General features: G+C 43.5%; 1 protein-coding gene across 1 annotated transcript in view; it reads left to right on the forward strand.

Annotated features, from left to right (window-relative positions):
* LOC147302870 (protein NLRC3-like) overlaps positions 1 to 21,539 on the forward strand; it is a 267,565-nt gene that overhangs the window by 162,162 nt on the left and 83,864 nt on the right. The window lies entirely within an intron of this gene.

Genomic DNA, 21,539 nt, shown 5'->3' on the forward strand with positions numbered 1-21,539 from the left:
TCTTTGCACTAGGATGATGTCGGAGTAAATGTGCAGTCATATTCGTTGTGTTCCCACTAGTGCTTTCAGGTTAATCTCGTTGAAATGACCTTAACGCCACAACACGGCAAATCTCCTTTAACGAGCTACCCCTGATCGCCCCGTGCATCGGGCTAGACGGCCAACACGTTAACGAGCTAACTGCGCTAACACACTAGCTCCATGACGCACTTACCTTCAGGGTCATACGTCACATGAAAACCAAAATAATTCCAAACGCCAGATCTGAATGAGGGTGGGGGAGGTTCAATTTGCCATGTTGCAAGGAGAGCTTAACTTCTGTCTCGCTAGCTTGCCCTGCGCTCTTCCTTCTGACTATGCTGTCTGTGTTGAGCGCTCAGTGGATCTGCGCTCGACAAGTGCAGCCTAGGCGGAGTAGTCAAACGCAGATTCACTGAGCGCTCAACGCAGACAGCATCGTCAGAAAGAAAGTTGATAAAATAAATTACAAATTTTGTATTGTTCGATACATATGTGTACCGAACCGAAAGCACTGTATCGAACGGTTCAATATCGATACGAATATCGTTGCACCCCTAATACATATATATATATATATATGTATATGTGTATATGTATATGTGTGTATATATATATATATATGTATATATATATATATATATATATATATGTATATATATATATGTATATATGTGTATATATATATATATATATATATATATATATATATATATATGTATATGTATATATGTATATGTATATATGTATATGTATATGTATATATGTATATGTATATATATATATGTATATGTATGTGTATATATATATGTATATGTGTATATATATATGTATGTGTGTATATATATATGTATATGTGTATATATATATGTATGTGTGTATATATATATGTATATGTGTATATATATATGTATATGTATGTGTGTATATATATATATATATGTATATATATATACACACACGATCAGTTCCTTGGTCTTTGCCACGTTGAGCTGCAGATGATTCTGCTCACACCACGTGACAAAGGAGTCGACCACAGCCCGGTACTCTGTCTCATCATCCCTGCTGATGCATCCAACCACCGCAGAGTCATCAGAAAACTTCTGAAGATGGCAGGTCTCTGTGCAGTGGCTGAAGTCTGTGGTGTAGAGGGTGAAGAGGAAGGGGGAGAGGACAGTCCCCTGTGGTGCCCCTGTGTTGCTGATTACCTTGTCAGACACACACTGTGGGAGACGTACATATTGTGGTCTTCCTGTCAGGTAATCAACAATCCAGGACACCAGAGAAGCATCCACCTGCATTGCTGCTAACTTATCGCCCAGGAGGGTCGGCCTGATGGTATTGAAAGCACTAGAAAAGTCAAAAAACATGACCCTCACAGTGCTCGCCGGCTGGTCCAGATGGGTGTAGATACGATTGAGCAGGTAGATGATGGCGTCCTCAGTTCCGAGACGAGGCTGATAAGCGAACTGAAGGGGATCCAGATGTGGTCTTACTATGGGTCGCAGCTGGTCCAGGATGAGCCTTTCCAGGGTCTTCATGATGTGGGAGGTCAGTGCCACGGGCCTGTAATCCTGGGGGCCACTGGGACGTGGCGTCTTTGGTACAGGGACGAGGCATGATGTCTTCCACATCACTGGGACCCTCTGCAGACTCAGACTCAGCATAAACAGTTTATGAAAGACTCCACACAGCTGGGGGGCACAGGTCTTGAGGACGAGGGGACTCACTCCGTCTGGTCCAGCAGACTTGCCTGAGTGAAGTCTCCTCATTTGCATCTCAACCTGGTATTGAGTGAAGGTGATGGGTGGGGGAGAGGTGTCAGGAATCTCACAGGAGGCAACAGCGCCATGTGAAGAGAGAGGCTGGCGCAGTGGTGTGGCTCTGGATTCCAGACTGACTACAGGTGAGGTTGTGGGGGTGTGAGCAGACACTGTGGTGTCGAATCTATTGAAAAACAGATTCGCGTTGGTGGTTCTTTGTGTCCGGGGGTGGGCGTCAAGGTACACACCGGCTCACTCTTTGGCGGCCGCTTATCGGGGCCTGGAGCTTGGGGCTCGCTCGGGCCACTTCGGAGGTGGGGTGCCCCCGACCTCTCGGCCTGGGGCTCGGTCACTCAGGCGCAGCTGGCTGCCGGCGGAGCTCACGGGCGCGTCACTGCAACCCCCCCTGGCTTCTGCTCCGCGGCTGCTGGGTGAGCCCTCATCTGGGACTCTCCTCAGCTCTTTCTGGGACAGTGGCGCGGCTGCCCCTCTGTTGGTCTTCCTTGGTCTCTTGTGTTCTGGGGGCCTCTGGATGTCTGGAGTTTTGATCTCCTCCATACCTGCTTCATGCCCTGGAGGATGGGGCTGTGGCCCCCCCCACACCCTCTAGCAGATCATTACATGAAGGAACCTTTTAAAAACAAGCGCGTCCATGCTCACAGGTGTACACACGGGTGATCACACCCACAAACTACACCCTTTTGGCTCCTACCTCAAAGCACACTGTGTTCTGCTGATCTTATGTGCTGCACAATAATGTTTAATATTTAGTATTTACTGTCATATTCCCATATATCATTGTGATGTTGTTTATTCTATTACTCTTGTTTTCTTCTGCTTGTTCTCTTTTTTCTTTCTCAGCAGGTGATCCAGGTGATTGATATATGCATTTTTTTTTTCTGCCCATTCTGTTGGTTTTTGTTTTTTGCCCTTCTCCCCCGTCCCTCTTCTCAGCTGTTTCTCTTTCCCTCTTTCTTTCTCCCCTTCTTTCCCCCAGTCAAGTCTGTCCCGTATTCAGCAAGTGAAAATAAAATAAACAATAAAAGGTGAATCAAATGGACCATTACGGCAAGGCTGGGATGGTCAATTTGGTAAAGTAAATCCGTTGGGCATCTTTCTTTGCCTTTAGACAACAATTCTGATGGCAAAAGAGCCAAACGGGACAGGCAAAACCCCCCCCAAAAAAACAGAAAAACAGATTCAACTCGTTGGCTCTATTCTCACCTCCCTCAGCTCCCCTGCTGTTGGTTGGCCTGAATCCAGTGATGGTCTTCATGCCCCTCCACACCTCTCTCATGCTGTTCTGCTGGAGTTTCCACTCCAGCTTCCTTCTGTAATTGTCCTTAGCCTCTCTGATCTTGTCCTTTAGTAACACCTGGACCTTCCTCACCTCCTCTTTATTGCCCCCTCTGAAAGCCCTCTTCTTGTTGTTGAGGAGGGCTTTGATGGGCTTTAATCAACTGCGCCAGAGGCTCAATACTTATATCGAACAGCAGGGGCGACAGTGGGCATCCTTGTCTACACCCACGTTCCAGTGGAAATCTGGCTGATATTGTTCCATTTACCCGTACAGCCGCCATTGGGTTGGAATAAAGAATCTGTATCCACTTAATTAAGTTTGGCCCAAATTTGAATCTTTCAAGTGTTTGGCCCAAGTACTGCCAGGAAACCCTGTCGAATGCTTTTTGCGCATCAAGAGACAGAATCATTGTTTCTTCTTGTTTGGTCTTGTACAAGGACATTAAGTTCAACAATCTACGAACATTGTCCCCATAGTGCCTTCCTGCAATGAACCCCGTTTGATCTGGATTTATAACCTGTGTAATAATTTTACTAACTCTTTTGGCTAAAATCGTGGTGAGAATGCGCAAATCAGTATTAAGTAATGAGATTGGCCTGTATGATTGACAGTTTGTGGGGTCCTTGCCCTCTTTATGGATTACGACAATTGTAGCATCGTTCCAGGACGGCACCATAGTCCCAGTCTCCAGAGCGCAGTGGTAAGCTTTCAGTAATAAGGGTGCGACTTTGTCCTTAAGTTTTTTTATAGAATTCGTTAATAAAACCATCAGGGCCAGGACTGTTTTTAGTTTTAAGGTTTGAAATCACCTGTAAAATTTCTTGTTGTCGAATTGGTTCATCTAACTCCTTTGCTACAGACTCTGACAGTGTTTTTAAATTGATCTTTTCTAAGAAATCAGATAGTCTATTGTTATCTTTACATGTATCTGAATTTTTATATAATGACTCGAAAAAATTGGCAAAACAACTTGCAATTTGATTTGGTTTAGTAATTAGGGTTTGATCTGACTTCAACTTTTGGACCATATTACAAGTTTGCTGTTTCCTGAGTCTTATTGCCAGCAATCTACTAGCCCTACTACCCTGTTCATAGTACTTTTGTTTAATGAATTGCCCTCAATTTTCTCGTTTATTAAACTATTAAGATCACTACGTAACATTTTAAGATCGGAAAGCAAATTGGCTGTCTGTGCTTTTTTGTGTTGTTGCTCTAGGTGTTTTATTTTGGCCTCCAATTGCCTTGGCGCAATCCCAGAGAGTTAAAGGCGATATCTCTGGAGTTGTGTTCAACTGCAAGTAAGTATTTAGTTCAGTATGTATGAACTCAAAAAACTGCCAATCATTTAGGAGTGAGGCATTTAGTCGCCAGACTTTAATGTTCTTGATGCTCCTGTACCATCTCTCTGTCATCCTCCTCGCTCCCTCTTTGCACTCACAGTCTTTGTGCATCATTAACACTCACATGTGGAAAACCAAAGTTTTACTGGGCAGAAGATGATCATCAGTGACGCTGTCTTTAAAATACTCTTGTTAGAAATGTTCGACTTTAATGTGAAACATTCAGAGTTTTTTCTCTTGTTGTGTTTGTTTGAAGCTGCTTCCTGTTGGCTTCAGCTGTTTGGAGTTTCCATTTTCTAAACTTCTACATTCTGAACCTTCTTCAGCTCTGAACAGATGATGAAACACTGAATGATTTCAAGCACTTTGTCTAATAAACTTACATCTTTCATTCTTTATACAGATTGGAGAGCTGTGATTTGTCAGAGATCAGCTGTGATTATCTGGAAGCAGTGCTGAAGCTCAACCCTTCGTATCCCAGAGAGGTGGACCTGAGCTACCACAAGCTGCAGGATTCAGGAGTGAAGCAGCTGTGTGTTCTTCTGGAGAATCCACAACATCAAATTGAAACTCTGAGGTCAGTCTCCACGTTTTAGTTGTGCTGACACTGTCGATCTGTGGAACTAAAACCTTTATACAGGAAGTCTGGTTCAGCTCTTTGTAGACCTTCTAATCTCTGATGCTCTGAGTCTTACTCAGTAGATGATGCAGAGTTGTGAAGCCGATGTGGGTGAGGACACTCGCCCAGCTCTAACTACTTTGACGTCCAGGCGGCTTCCCTGCTTGTCCTGATACAAACAAACCTGAGTAACCTTGCAGGTCAGATCTCATCAGTCACACCTGTTATGGCAGCTCTCCTCTAGATTGTAGTTCTTGTTAACCTGGGATGGTTTTAGAAGCCTGGACCACAGACTGCAAGGGAAGATATTACTGGGAAAGGCCAAAGCAACCTATTAGACCCATTAAACACTAACATAGATGAATACTCAGATTTAAACCTTTATTGTTTCACAAAGGGTTAAAAAGGGAACGTCCACAGTTTAGACTGCAGCAGATTTTATTAAAGCAGTTTGACAGGAGCAAAGCAAAAACACAAAGAATAAGTTTTTCACATATTAATACATATAACATAATAATAAAAGAAAAGCAAAATAATGATACAAAAGAATGAAAAAGTTGTCCAGAGCAGCAGGATGTCTGAGGTCTGCAGAAACACAAAAACACAGCAGCTAAAAATAGTTGTTGAAAGAAAACGAGGTGGGAGCTGCTGATTCCTGAGCTTTGATACTGGATTAGCTTCAGTAGTTATTCCCATCACTGCTGTAGGAGCTACATTTAGTCACAGCTGATTGTCTCCTTTGACCAATCAGAAGACTACTGTTGTAAAAACAAGCAGACAAAGAACCAATGAGAGTGAAGAACAGGATAAAGAGCTCGTGTGATGGAGGCAAAGCAATAATCAGCAGACTGTAGCAGTTTCTATCTGGATGAAAGTAGAAGGAGCTCAGCGGAGCTCAGTCCCATATCTTTGGTTAGAAACAACATCAGTGATTTCCTGCTGCTCGAGATGATTCCAGCAGCTCTCATTACAGCAGCTGATGAGAGAAACAGCTGATGGCTCACAGCTCGTACACTGTTGGATCTCCAGATGTTCACGTGGCTGAAGTCTGTGAAGAAACTGTGGTCCACGTAGTTCACACGGCCTCAGATTGGACCGAGCTCCCTGGATCACTGCAGCATCCTCAGCTGGTACATGGACGTCTCTGCTCCTCAGTCTTGGAGCCCCTGCAGGTCCGTCCACACCACCAGGTCTTCTCACTCACCTTTCCTTTGTCCTCGTCCTTCATCGGCCGTGCTGTGTCTTTGTTCCTGCGGTGTTGTTCCCACGATGCAGCGCTGATGTTCCCTCCTTGAATGCACAACAAGTACGGTGCTGGTCTTTCTCGGGTGGAGCAGAGACAGATTGAAGTCTTTCAGGCTTTAGTGCCGACTTCCCTGACAGAGGCTGGACTCCATGGTCTGCACAGGAGGCTTCTACACTGTGTGGAGGTGACTCCTGGACTCGAAGACAGGCTGCAGGTACATGTGTGATGAAGAGGAGCTACAGCAGTGTGATGGAGCTGCAGGTGTGAAGGAAGTCCTGCTGTCCTGTCCCACCCTCATCTTTGCTTCCTCTGTCTTCTCTGGACTTGTCCTCCTGTTTCAGAAACAGCACTGCTTCATGCCGAGGGTGGACGGGAGCGTTGGCTCTGATTCTTTTACCGTCCACCACAAGGAGACACTGATGCTGACCTCCTGATTCATCTGCATGTGTTCTGCTTCACACTGCTCACCTCCACCAAAGACTTCACAAACATCTTCTTTCTTTGAGTCCAGTTTGTCCCACAAACACTTCCAAATCTCCTCCTCTGAGATTCTGCAGCTTCTTGCAGTGTGACTCAGCTGACTTCTGACAGACCACAGACTGGCACAGCATCCACATGTGTCTCCTTTCAAACAGGCTCTTGATGTTTCCTCCCACATCATTCTGGCCTCTCAGTCTCCTTTGTTCTCCAGCTCTGTAGCTCCAGCTGGTGAAGCTTCAGTTTTCCATGTTGGTAACAGTAAACTACAGCCTCTGCTGTCAGCTGGGTAACTAAACAGAGCTGCAGCACGTCTCTGCGGTGGTGCTACATCCAGCCTGCAGACGGCCGTCTACATGTTGTAGTGGTTTACAGTCACCAGGGGGCGCTGTCCCAGCCATGCAGGCAGTGGGCTGCTCTGCTTGTGCTGTTGTTGGTGAAGCTGAAGTGAAAGTGATAGGTTTGTAGTTTGAACCTATCCACTGGAACGTTAAGGACAATCTGCTACGCAGCAAAAAGCAAGACACAAGGCACCAAAGTTCTCTGGTTTACTCATGCATGAGGGAGACCTGGCTGGAGCCAAGCGTCGTTCCACCACTTGACCACCATCAGACTCTCAGCCAGGCTCCCCATAGCGCTCCTTTTATTGTGGTTACATGAATATGCATAGGGTCATTAACATATAGCATCTCACATAGGTATACATGTGAACAAAGAATACTGTGTGTGTGTGTGTGTGTGTGTGTGTGTGTGTGTGTGTGTGTGTGTGTGTGGTACTGCTGATCAAAGGGTCATATAACATCCTTGGTCAGGAAGAGGGTAGACCCCCCTTCACCCTAGATGGTTCACCCTAGATAACATGGTGAGGAAGTCCAGCAGTTCATCTAAACAAAAAGCACTTAGACTAGAACAGACGTAGCTACGTTAATCCTGCCATAAAACAATAAGAGAAGGTACGACCTCTCTCGTGCTCCCAGGATGTGGGTGTGCATTCCAGTGTGGAATACACACCAAGCCCCTGCAGCCTGCTAAAGATCACACATCCTATCACTACACAATTGATTATACACCTCTAAGAATATATGGTTAAATATTTCCTAATACAAATGACAATAATAAAATCTAAACCCATCAGAAAGCGAGAGTTAAAACACTGAACAGTGTCCACTGAGCTTCTTATGCTATTCTCATGCTCAAAGAAGTTTAACAGGAAGGACGACTCGTCCATCAGGCGTCCAGCTGTCCGTGACCGTGTCCACAGCAGAGTGTGACCGAGGCTTCATGCTAACACGCACACATGAAGCTAATACCACCACGAGCAGCTGCTCAGTGGATTTGGAGGACAAATGTCTGCAGCTTCTCACAGGCAGTATGCAGAATGTGGATCTCCACAAAGACTGTGGAGAGCTCGTCCCACACTCTAAATCCAAACTTGTCTGCACAAAACTTCTCACACGTTCCCGTCACAAGTGTCTTCTAAGTGAAGCTACCAGGTTCAGGTGCAGCTTGTTTATCTGGAGCTGCAGGAGATGATCCATCCTCACAAAGCAACACAGCAGATATGCAAACACACAACACAACCAAAGGATTCTCTCTGCATGTCTGTGGCTGATGCTGCTGGAACGAAGCTGTTTGAAACCTTGTTGTTCTGCACTTTGGGACCAGAAGAGGAAACTGAAGCTCTGTGCAGAGGGTCCAATGGAAGCAGCCAAGCGCTGTAAGTGTCTGCTGTACAGGGATGCTGGTTCAGCTGTGGCTCAGTTTCACAGTGTGACTCAATAAAAGCAGCAGGAAATCAAAGCTTGATGCTTTCATCAGTGTGGAAATAAGAAAGTTTCCTGTGACAGACGCTGGAGCTCTTTCACTCTCAGCTTCACAGTTTCAGCTTCAAACTTCTTCCAACATGTTTCTAACACGGCCACATTCCACCTTAATGGAGCTGATATCTTGTGCATCAGCACATTTTCTAAAGGCAGCGATCACATCTTTAGTTTTGGATGTTTAACTGCAGATTGTTTATGTGTTTATAGCACATTAATTACAGCAGCAGCGTTGACCACAGTGCTGTACAAGAATCCAAGATAACGATTAAAATAACTCCTAATATTAATATCACACATCAAATATCAAATAACTCTCATGCTGTATTAAAAGCCAGTGAATACAAATGTGTTTTCAGAGCAGATTTACAGAGACTGACAGCAGGAGCTGGGGCTGTTCGATAGAATGATGTATATATGATGACCATATGAAAACGTCTATCGTTTCATATCACGCTCTTTGTTTCCTGCTTATGTGTTTGTGTTTTCCAGATAAAGCTTTCAAAATAAATCTGAAGATCCTGTTGAGAGTTTTCAAAATAAACACAATACAGTACTGCGGTCGCTCGTTTATCGAGTTACGTTCTAAAAATAAGTCTCAGAATGAAGTAGCAGCTTTATGTTTTACAAGTATTATAGAAGTTTTAAGGCAGTTAAACCCTCACTGCACACTTTCTACACTTTTCTCAGACAGGCATGAACATTTTCACACTTTTCTCTCTTGTTTAAACAAAGTTCAAACCTTCATAGAAAAATAAGTTCATTATTAAAGAATGAAAGCAAAGTGTTTCTGAAATGTGTCAAATCAGCCTTTGCTGGCATTAAATGAGCTTCTGTGTGAGGAGCACTCGTCCATGGCCTGGGCTCCTCGCTGTCAGGTAAAGTTTCATAAAGCTTTTGAGTTTTTCTGCAGATAATGTTGGTGTCCAGCACGATGTTCTTTTTCCTGCGGTCACTGAGCCACAAAGCCAAAGCTGACTCCATCCTTACGATGTTCTTGTTGTGGACAGTTACAACCTTTTTGCCTCCTTGTTGAAACTATGATGGTCAGCATCTTCCTCTGCCTTTGGCTGCTACCACAGGTGCAAAACGTCTCGTCATCATTGTTGTTTGTTGGGGACAAAACGTACAAACATACAGTGCAGCACTGCAGAGTCACACTGCTGTAAATTTGAACACATTCTGTACTGTACAGGAGACACGGCACGAGATTGGCTGACAATGGTCTACAGCCAATCAGGACGCAGAACACAATGCGCTGTAAAAAACAAAAACATGCAAAATTGCACAAAAAAGATCAGCGAAACAGCGAGGCCGCCAAAGGTGAACTGTGTTACAGCGAGGGACCAGCGTATATGTGGTTGTTGGGACGAAAAATGTCTTTGAGCTTGTGTCAGAAGACGAGCTGCAGCTTTCTGGACCAGCTGCAGTCTTGCCAGGCAGGTCCCACTAACTCCAACATATAAGGAGTTACAATAATCCAGCTGGGACGTCATGAAAACGTGGATCGCCCGTTCAAGGTTTTTAAAAGATAGAAATGATCTCACCTTAGATAAAAGCCTCAGTTTGAAGAAAGACCGCTGTACAACTGAGCTCAGCTGTTTTTCAAATTGCCGTCAAATATAAGCCCCAAATGTAATAATGCGATTTAATAAAAGAGCTGAACCAGTCTAATAGAGCGCCCTTGATGCCGCCATGCTCCAATGGTGAGGTCAAGATGCTGTGGTCAAGGCAGCGGTCAGATCCAAAAGCACAGCGGAGTCTCCTGATCAGTGGCTGATAAAAGATCATTAAGAACTTTTCAAAGTGCAGTTTCAGTGCTGTGAAGAGCTTTAAAACCAGACTGAAACCTTTACAACAGATTGCAGCTGAACAAATATAATCTTTTACAAAATCTTCGACAGGAAGGGAAGCTTTGAAATAGGCCTGAAGTTTGAGCGGACAGAGGATCCAGATCAGGTTTTTAGTACAGGCTGTACAACAGCATGTTTAAAACAGGCTGTACAACACCTGAACTAAGACTGCTGTTAAAAATCGCTAAGATGTCGAAACCAACAACCTTTAAAATCTTTTTAAACACGTGTTGGAACAATTTCATTTGGACAAGATGATGTCTTTATAGCATCACATCGTTCCTCCACCTGATCAAACCACACAGGCTCAAACTGATCAAAAACAGCTGAGCAGGTGAATATTTTAGCCCCGGTGCGATCTCGGGCGAGAGTATCGATGATGGCCAAAGGGCAGCGTCCAGCTCTACGGCCGCTGAAGAGCAGACTCAACAGACGCGCGTGATGTGGATCCTACTGCTCTAAAATTGGAGCTTCTTCAATCCATTAAAGAGGACATTAGTACGCTGTTAAAAGAAGAAGTCAGAAATGCATTGAAAGAAGATTTTGACAATATAAGGGCTGACGTGCAAGGACTGAGAAATGAGATCGCTAACAGCATGGCGGCGACGTGCGGCGAAGTTGATGGAGTAAAGGTTACAGTGAAAGAAGCTGAGGATGGGCTGTCAATGTGGAGCGATGAGGTGACCACCCTGCAGTCTACAGTAGAGAGTATGAAGGAGGAGCTGTCTGACCTGAAGGATAAATGTGATGAAGGCAGGAAGCGGAGAGCTAACATCCACATCATAGGGATCCCAGAGGGCCTGGACTCGAGCTCCTCCACGGCCGTATCCGTGCTACTACGTGAAGTGCTGGGTATGGATAAAGACATTATTGTCGACCGCTCACACAGGAGCCCTATCCTGAGAAAGCCAGCTGGTAACCCGCACGCCGTCATAGCCGAGCGTCACTACTACCAGGATTGTGTGGCTACGCCGTGCCAGGGCCCAAGCCCCGCTTGAGTTTAACGGACAACCTATTGCAATATTACGACTGGGCGATATGACCCAAAGTTCATATCTCGATATTCTTTAGCTGGATGTCGATATACGATATATATCTCGATATTTTTGAAGCCAGAAAGTTCGAACAAAAAGAGAGTTCTTAGTCAAAGCTGTGTCCCAAATCTCACACAGGCACATTTATTAACATACAGCGTAGATGTACATGAAACAATTACTCAGAAATAAATGATCAGCATTTATTAAATAATAATGCTCCATAAATAAAAGAAAACAATGTCGTTTTTGTGCATAACAAAAAGCTCACAATCGTGCAGTCAAAATGTAAACAGACGCTGAGCATAATAACAAGCAGCTGCTCTGTTCCCAGGTTCTACTGCGTGACTGACAGCCTGGAGTTTGAAACCCTCTTTGTAACCGTGTCTCTTACAGGTGCCATTTATGGTCCTTATACACACTCAATACAGTAATATTACGTTGAAGCAGAGTACGTATCACTCCGCGAGGCTCCTCGTAGCTGTAATGCTCCAACAATCCATCAAGCGGTGCAGCCTCGTAGCTGAGCAAAGTCGTACCAAAACATCTTTTGAAAGGTTTCTGAGCGCCGTGTAGCACATAAAATCGGTTCGAGGTCAGTAAGCACAACCAGAATTCATCCATAAGCCGCACTGTCGATTTATGAGAAAATTACAGGATTTTAAGTGCAGAAAATATAGTTTATGGTTTTCATTTGATCTTAGCAAATATCTACGCCTCTAATTGGGACGATCACAGATTTTTGACTAATGTCTTTGCGCGGCTCCCCAATATGTCATCACACAATATCATCTTTGAGGGAGACCTAAACTGCTCATTATCTGCTATGGACCACAGTTCACACAAAAGTACACTTAGTCCAAATTCAGCATGCGTCATTCAGAGCTTTCTTGATAATTATGGGCTGGCTGATGTATGGAGATTTCATAATCCTGCTTCACATCAATACTCTTTTTTTTTTTTCTAATGTCCATAAAACATATATTTGTATAGAAAAACGTCTCCCTTTAGTTACAGAATGTGATTATAAGACTCTGGTGATTTCTCCTCTTGTTTTTTCAATGTGTATTCCTGATGCCTGCTCCAACTATCAGCCATGGAGATTCAACTCAGTGTTGTTAGCAGATGAAGAGTTTGTCAGTTACAAAAGGTCTCAAAGAGATTTTTTTTCTATCAATCAGACCCCAGAGATGTCATCATCAGTCATTTGGGAATCTCTAAAAGCATCTGAGAGGCCAAATAATTTCATTTTGTGCCAAACAAAGTGCAACACTGAAAGAACATCATCCATAAATATTGAGTAAGAACTGGACTCTCATACAGCGAGACTCAAATGCCTTTAAACATCAGCTTATCCTGCTGATCCAAGTCCAACACTGAGTTTGTAAAAACATGTTTGTCAATCATTTTGTTTGGTTTCTGAGGAAAATGATTCAATAAGTTGCTGCTAATACTCAACATTTCATCATATTTCCTCATAACCCTCTTTTGTCTGACCATTTGATCCCATTTGAATTTGCAATAAAGGATCCACAGAGTTTGGTGACAATAATGACAGTAGATGTTTGTGTGAAAGTGCTGGAAGCAAATGAGTGTGTGATGTTCTTTCAGTGTTGCACTTTGTAGACGCTCCCTGAGCACTGGTCTCACAGCCAGCTGCACATAGAGACCAGTGTTGTTAGTCCAGGTCAGAAGATGACTTGTTGGAATGAAAATGAGCTTGTAGTTTGTCTGCTTTAATAATGTGACTGGAAAAAGGTGTTGGACTTCAAATATGTCCATTTCTGTCACACTTCACCTTTAAAAGTGAAGCCATGTGGTTCCTGGAAGGAAAAACACGACTTTTTCAAGTCTTTGTCCTGTTTTTATGAGAAATGTACGACTTTAATGTGAAACATTCAGAGTTTTTTCTCTTGTTGTGTTTGTTTGAAGCTGCTTCCTGTTGGCTTCAGCTGTTTGGAGTTTCCATTTTCTAAACTTCTACATTCTGAACCTTCTTCAGCTCTGAACAGATGATGAAACACTGAATGATTTCAAGCACTTTGTCTAATAAACTTACATCTTTCATTCTTTATACAGATTGAAGGGCTGTGGTTTGTCAGATATTGGCCTTGAATATCTGGCAGCAGCACTGAAGTCCAACCCCTCCCATCTGAGAGAGCTGAACCTGAGAAACAACGACAAGCTGCAGGATCCAGGAGTGAAGCATCTGTGTGGTTTCCTGGAGAGTCCAGGATGTAAACTTGAAACTCTGGGGTCAGTCAGCATGTTTTAGTTGTGCTGAGATGAATATGATGTGAAAGTTGTGCTGACACTAAACTGCAGACATCAGGCTGATATTATACTGATCCACACTGAGGATCTTCATGGTAAAGTCTGTTTTCTTCTTCTCTGGTTTAGTCCATTGACTGCAGCAGAACAATGTTCACATTTCAAACCTTCAAAGAAGAAGAAAAATCCTCCACTGGAAAATTCACTGTGAAACTCTCAAACTCTTCATTGCACCTTAAAGTCTGTCTGACACTGAAATCCAAAGCAAAATGTGCGTTTGCTTTACAGACAGCAGTCCAACACAAACATACACACATCATCCAAAACACAGTCCAACATCCAAATCTCCTCCACTGCCAGCATGAATGATGGGAAAGAGAAGGAGGAACACTCTGACATTCAGGGTTAGAATGAGTTTCATCAAGCAGACTGTGAAGATCAAAGCTGCATTAGAAAGCTTACATGAATGAATGAGTGGACAGAAGTGGACAGAGATCATCTGAAGCACTTCAAAGGCTTTAAATCAGCACATTTCTCTTTATTCTTTATCAACTCTGTTAGTTTCTCTCAGTTTTCTGTGGAATGAAGCTAACAGCAGGCTAATAAGATGCTGACCAATAGGTTTCTATTAAAGGTTGTAATTTGTATATGAAAAAGTGCTTTGGCTCAGCAGGGATCAGCTTACAGGTAGAATACAGCTGCTGGATGGGATTAGCATGTCATAGCTATCTACCAAACTGCTAACTGGGGGATTTCAGGCCATCTATGGATCATTTTTGCTAACTGTTTATTCAGCTTAGGCTCACAGGGCTGCAGCCTGTGCCCTAGCTGTCATAGGGCAAGAGGCGTGGTCCACCTGCACAGGTGAGCAGTCCATCACAGGGCCAACAGAGAGCGACAGAGAAGCACTCCCTCACATCCACACCTACAGCCAATGTAGAAGCACCAATGAACCTAAGCAGCATTTCATTGGACTGTGGGAGAACATCCAACCTCCACAGAAAGGCCCAGCTGACCAACAAGCTTCAACCTACAACCTTCTTGCTCTAAGGCACTAGTGCTAACCACTTTTGCCCATTTCAGCCCAAATCCTGCATCTTCCTGCTTCTGACTCCAGGCCAGCTCCACTAACACTTTCTCATCAGACACTGCCACCTAGTGGAGGAAGTCTTAGTTCCATTTGAAGCTTCAGATTACAGTTAGTTCCTTTACAAAGAGGTGGAGGTGGTGGGGCCACAGCACCATCATCACTGAGTGCCATAGGACACTTAACCTTTGTTTCCATATGCTGGGAACTTCCTGTTGTTCCAAGGAGGACTGGAAAATGTGTGAAAATCTCCCAGTCAGTTCCTCACAGCACACTTCAATCATTTCCCTCCCACAGCATCAGGACCAGGGCTTTTTCTCTCTTTGGTCCCACTAAGAGATTTCCACACAAACACCTCATCAGTGGGACTCTCAGAGCTACCAGCCCTTTGCTACAATCACAAAGCTCTTCATTGAAATCAATGATATCAAAGCTGGAATCAAATGAGTCCAAGTCTTCTGCTGATTCAGCATCACATTCATCTTTGCTCCTTGTTCTGCATCCCCACCATGGACTTCATTCCTTTCCAAGCCAGCCTTGAGTGTCCTTTATTCAGCTCATCCTCTGCTTTACTTTTACACCTGATTTTAGCTGCTTTATCTCTCTTTCAACAGGTTTCTGTGCCTCAATCTTTTTCTTCTCTCCCTCATAACAAGACAGCTTCTTCTGCCTGAGAACATGTTGGAGTGATTTACTAATCCAGGGCTGCTTATTGGGGAAAATACTTCCTGTTTCCAAAGTAATCCCCATTTTTCCCAGAAAGAAATGTCAGTAGAAATCGATGATCTAAGTGAGAACATGAGCCTTTCAAAAGTCCCAGTGGGTGCAGTCAAAGCAGTCCCTCAGTCCCAGTATAGAGTCTTTGGTCCAGACTGGAACAGCTGTGTGCCCAGTTTGAGCTCTCTTCAGTGCTGTGACCTGACAGACCCAGAGGGGCCATCACATCACATTTAGAAGCTCCCCTGATGGAGCCACAACACATGTCCAATACTTAGTCTGTCTTGTTGGACCAACTGGAAGAAATGATTCAAGGACTTAGTCACAGAACAGAGATTCAAATCTCCAAAATCCAACTGGCTGCATCAGGACATATAGTCTGAAACTCTGCACAGTTTCCTGTTTGAAGCTGCTTCCTGTTGGCTTCAGCTGTTTGGAGTTTCCATTTTCTAAACTTCTACATTCTGAACCTTCTTCAGCTCTGAACAGATGATGAAACACTGAATGATTTCAAGCACTTTGTCTAATAAACTTACATCTTTCATTCTTTATACAGATTGGTGAACTGTGGTTTGTCAGAGATCAGCTGTGATTATCTGGCAGCAGCACTGAAGTCCAACCCCTCCCATCTGAGACAGCTGGACCTGAGATACAACGACAAGCTGCAGGATCCAGATGTGAAGCAGCTGTCTGATCTTCAGCAGAGTCCAGACTACAGACTGGAGACTCTGTGGTCAGTAGAGTGATGGAGTGAGTGGGTGGTGCTGTCAGCAGTATTGTACTAAACACAGTCAGTATGAAACAAAGATCCAGTGTTTCCTGTAAAGCTGCAGCTTCTCAGTGAAGCTGTGAGAGGAGAACGGTGACAGGCTTCAGGATTGGACACAAACACTTCCTGTTTCTCACCTTTATGGTCACCATAGTAACGGCTGACACGCTCTGATCAAACACTGTCAACAGCCAATCAGCTCTCTGAACAAAGCAGCACGCAGACCAATGACTGCATTGATTTCCAAGTTTAAAGCAGTGAAGAACACAGTCTGTAGGTGAGGAAGAATTTAGTGAGAGCAGATGTTTGGATGGAATTCCTCCAGTTAACAGCTGGAACCGTCCATCTGGATTGTTGGGCTTGTTGTTGGGGTTCCTACAGAGCTCAGAGTGGACACACCAAGGTTCTTCTAATGAATGAAAGTCCAAACTCAAACTAGGAGGGAAAAACATTTTCAGCAACTTCAATAAAAATCCAAAGATTAGAAAAAGTGAAGCAACAATGAGTCCTAGTACAGTCCCAGCACTGACGTCCCTGCTGCTCTTTATACTGGATGTGCTGCATCACTGACTGACAGCTGATGAAGAGTCTCTGGAAACACTCGTTTATCTCCTCTGCTCTTCCTCCTTCTCTCTGCAGGTGGAGGCCATGATGGTAAACAGGACGGTGTGTGTGCTGAGAGAGGAGCAGCTGTGTCCTGATGATCCAGAGAGGTTGAAGCAGCAGCAGCTTGTGTGTAGAGACGCTCTGACTGGGCCATGTTACTGGGAGGTGGAGAGGAGAGCTTCATCCAGCAGTGACTGACAGAGGAATGAAGTGCAGATGACTGTCAGTGCTGCAGAGTGAACTGCTCTGAGAACAGCTCCACTGTCAGACACAATGTAGAGTCCAGCATCAGCCCTGTGTGTCCCTCTGGATCTGACAGAGGATCATCAGTGTATCTGGACTGCTCTGCTGCTGCTCTGTCCTTCTACAGTCTCTGCACAGTCTCTGTCTCACTCTGGAAAGATTTTACAACTTGTTGTAATTACAGAACGTTAATATAATATTCAAACATGTGATCTTCTCTTTATTTCTGAATCTTTACCAAATAAAGAAAAACCAAACTAACAAACAGAAGCTGTCGTGTCCTTTTTCACCACATCTGTGAATCTTTTCTGTGTTTTTCCTCTTTTCCTCCTTCCTGCAGCTCCATCTTCATCATTCTGTGTCCAGTATATGTGAACACGTCCAAAGCATCTGAGCCTCATGTTACCCGTTTGTGTGAGTTACGCCTGTTGTTGTGTTGTGGTGTATAAATAAGGGGCAGGAGACAGCGCTGGATCTCTGAGTTCTTTACTCTCAATTTCTGCAACATCTGCAATATCTAGAAATGCAAACCTGTGAGCTGTGTGTGTTGTGCGTCTGCTCGGCCACCTCTCCTCCGGCCGTGCTGGAAGCAGCTGTGCGTTTGACAGTTTTATCGACTCGACAATAATCGAACAAATTAAATGTTCAAAAATATCAACTTAAGCACTTCAAAGTCAACAAAAAGCTTAAAACAATGAAATAATATTTCACTGAAAAAACAACAGCTCATAAGAACGATACACAAAATAATACAGAAACAAACAAATAAAAGTTATTAACCAGGATCCATGTTTTTGTCACAAACACTGAATCAGCTGATTCACTCTTTATGTTTCTGAGTTTGTTTTGTGATTATAGTTCTGGTTTCTGTTTCTGTGTCTTCACTGTGTCCCACGTCTCCTTACTTTGGACTCTGTGTTATATTTCCTGTTTTACTTTGACAGTCCCGTGTTACTGTTTCCTGTCTCGTGTGTGTAATTGGTCCCAGCTGTGTTTCCCTCCTGTCTCCCGTTCCCTGATTACTAAACTGCGTCCACGCCGCCGGCGCTCCTCTCCACAGCTGGATTCCAGGATTTCAGAGCATCCAGCTGTGGTGAGTGATGGAGACACTTTCTCTGCTCCCTCAGTAATCAGGACAGTTTATTGAACATCAGAGGACATAAAGGACTGTTTTTCACCTGCCCGTTCTGAACCTGGACATTAAAGACTGCTGGCTTCAAGGACATTAATCCCAGTGTCAGCCAGCCAATAACAGCCTGTGTTTTTCAGCTCTTTAGGAGTCAGAAATGAGAAAGACACAGACTGCTAACCTCTCCCTGCAGGAAATAAGCTCCGCCTCTTCCTGTCCTGTATATGAGTGATTCTGACATGAGACACAATGAGTTTCCTGTTTATTGTGACTTAAAGCGAGCAGCAAAGCCACTAAACTGTGTGTTTCCAGCTGAAGCTGCTTTTTGTGTTGCTCCCACAATCCTGTCTAAAACAGTCAGTGAGGAAAACTCAATGTGACTTCAGAGTGACAGAGGTAAGCGACTCATGTTGTAACTGACGTCAGACGCGGAGATTTTGGCGTAAAATTAAAGCGAATGGTAGTTTAGAATTGAACAAATTCCTTTAAGCTTCAGTATTACCAAATACACTTATCAATAGTCTTCTAACTAACAATATTTGTCTAAATCATCTCCAACACCCTGGAGAACAACAGGGAGAGTTTAGAGGCTCTCCAAGATTACATTGATCAGTGCTTCCAGGATCTTGTGATGAAGAAGGCTCAGAGTGCAAAACCTTCATCAAAACCCACCTGAAGCTGCTGGAGGACACGGTGAAGAACATCGCCTTTGATAGAGTGCATCGCATCGGCCCCATGCCGGCTGCGACCGGGAGACCACGTCCTACTGTGGCCAAGTTCGGCCACTTCAAACAAAAGGAACAGGTGAAAAGTCTCCGTGTCCATCGGTGTTTCTCCACGTCTCTCTGTCTTCTTCGTGTCATCTCTGTGTTTCCCTGCTGCCCTCATGTTTTCTGCTTTGTCTGTTAGTTCTTCCCAGTTTAGGTTGATGTTCGCTTCTTCCCTCACCTTTGTTATTTTCACTGTAAATAAATCTCCACTCGCATCTCCACCGCCGTCTGCATCTTGGTCCTCATTCACTCCACCACACGACTGCTGCCCCAGCCGTGACAACTTTTGATGTTTCCTCTACATTTACCTTTAAAAATTATTTACGTTGCCTTGTTTGGTATCATTTGGTATCAGATGGCCGACTTCTAAATGGCCACCATGGTCACCACCGAACTTGAGGAGTTTGCCCCCTCACATATGCTAATGTGCCACAAACAGGACTTTAACATCACCAACCATTCCTATGTTATTACGGTGTATCCATATAACTGGCCCACCCTGTACAGTTATGCTTTCATTTTGACATACTGTATTAACACAATTCAGGGAGGATTCTAGGATCAGAGCTTTGGGGGGCTGAGCACCCAGAGAGCTGCCCAGCCAGCCAAGATACACTTTACTCGTCACAATGAGACTTCTTCACCGTCTCTGTCCCTGCATCCTCCCTGTCCTCATCGTCTGTTGTCTTCATCTCCTTTATCAGTCATCATAATTTTACCGTCTCTGTGCAAGTCTGCAAATTTCTTTATTAAATCAAAAGATTCTTAAATCCATCAAGTCTCTCTGTGCCTGGGTCCTCGTCACAAAACATGACATCACTGTTTTGTACTTTTTAACAATTTAATCCCACATTTGTGAAAGAAAAGCAAAACACTTTTTTGAAAAGTCTGTAACAAAACCATCAAATCTGATCAAGGTTATTTAAATGCTGCCAAAGAAGAATGGATTGGAATAAAAAAAATACATATCCTAACCTTAATTACTGGAGGAGAATAATGAATGATGCTCATAGTGAGTAAGAAGTAAACTGAGTGCATATTTTGGACAGAGATTCACTTTTAATGTGTTTGTATAATATAATACAGATACATAAAAACACTCCTGAAACAGAATAAATTATTACAAATAAATTATTACAAAATATTAAAAAATATTATGGATACTTTTGTTGTTAAAATGTTACCTCTCAACCAAGTTCTGCCTTTTATATTTTTAGTAGTGTGTCACACAAACAGGAAATATTGTCAAAAAGAGTAAGTAAGTGCTGAAGCACCCCAAAATGAACCAAAGCACCCCAAAAATGGGCTTAAATCGCCCCTGTTAACAAATAATAGCCCAACAGTCACTTTTATGCTTACTGTAGCTGTTAGCTAAAAACACTAATTTAGCCTAGTTTGCCCTGAATTCAGCTTTGACGAACATGATCGACTGTTTCCAGTAGAATTCCTCGTTGTCATCTTGTTCCCTCTCAGAGCCCCGTATGCTTGCAGAGACCCCTACAGTAGGGAAATGTGCCAAAGAACGTCCAAAACATTGCATTTTAGGTTTATTTATGCCTTACACACAATCCCAACTCTTTAGCTAACTTAACAACTTTGGCTAAAGTCTATAGTTAGTCTTACTCGTTTGTACAACATTTCTGGATCGCCACTGTTTGAAATGATATGACATATGACTCTCACTGAAACAGCAAACTTTGTAGAAAACACAACACTTCTGATTCTCTATCTAGCTGTTTGGTCACAGCTGTAGATTACATTATAAGTGGTTGTTCACTCTTGTCAATAATTACATTTCTAAATTCTATTTGTGCAGTTACATGTAAACAAAGTCCAATATTGTATCTAAATGATTGTGTTATGGTGGGACAGTTTCCAAATTTGTTGTATTATTGCACTAGGTATGACTGTGCAAGAGTTATCTTATCTTCCTTGCTTGCACCACACTCTTTGCAGAAATGGTGCACAGCAGCACTGCATCATGTTATTGTGTTGTATAATATACCAGAACTAATACAAAGCAATATCCATGTACACTATAGGTCCATGCCAATGTGCCCAAATGGGACCTCCATAAATGGTAAGGGGCGCAAAGGCACTTTAAGACCAGTGGGCACACCGTCGGTGCACATCCGCTCGGATGCTTTTTTCTATTCATTTATTTCCCTGTTTATTTATCGATGCACAAAAGCAATTATCTCAGAGACACCATCCTCTTAACAGAGACTCAAATCAGGAACCTGCAGATTATTAGTCAGCAGCTTTAACTTCCTGTCTTTGTCTCACTAAACCTTCCACGTGGAAACTTGAGCTGCCCACTCAAGCACAGTAGGCTTTAACTGGCTCTGCTCAAGTCACTTCAGTATCTGAGAAACTGTCTCGATGCATGCCAAAGAACACTTTGACAATACGCTTGTGTTGAGTCAAATCCACCACAAGCATATTCTATGGCAGTTTAATTCCACTCCACATAAAAA

Source organism: Aulonocara sp. 'chitande type north' Nkhata Bay, linkage group LG23, assembly GCF_057382095.1.
Source record: "Aulonocara sp. 'chitande type north' Nkhata Bay isolate Kocher_YH1m ecotype deep benthic linkage group LG23, A_spYH_male_GT1.1, whole genome shotgun sequence".
NCBI classification, from domain to species: Eukaryota; Metazoa; Chordata; class Actinopteri; order Cichliformes; family Cichlidae; genus Aulonocara; species Aulonocara sp. 'chitande type north' Nkhata Bay.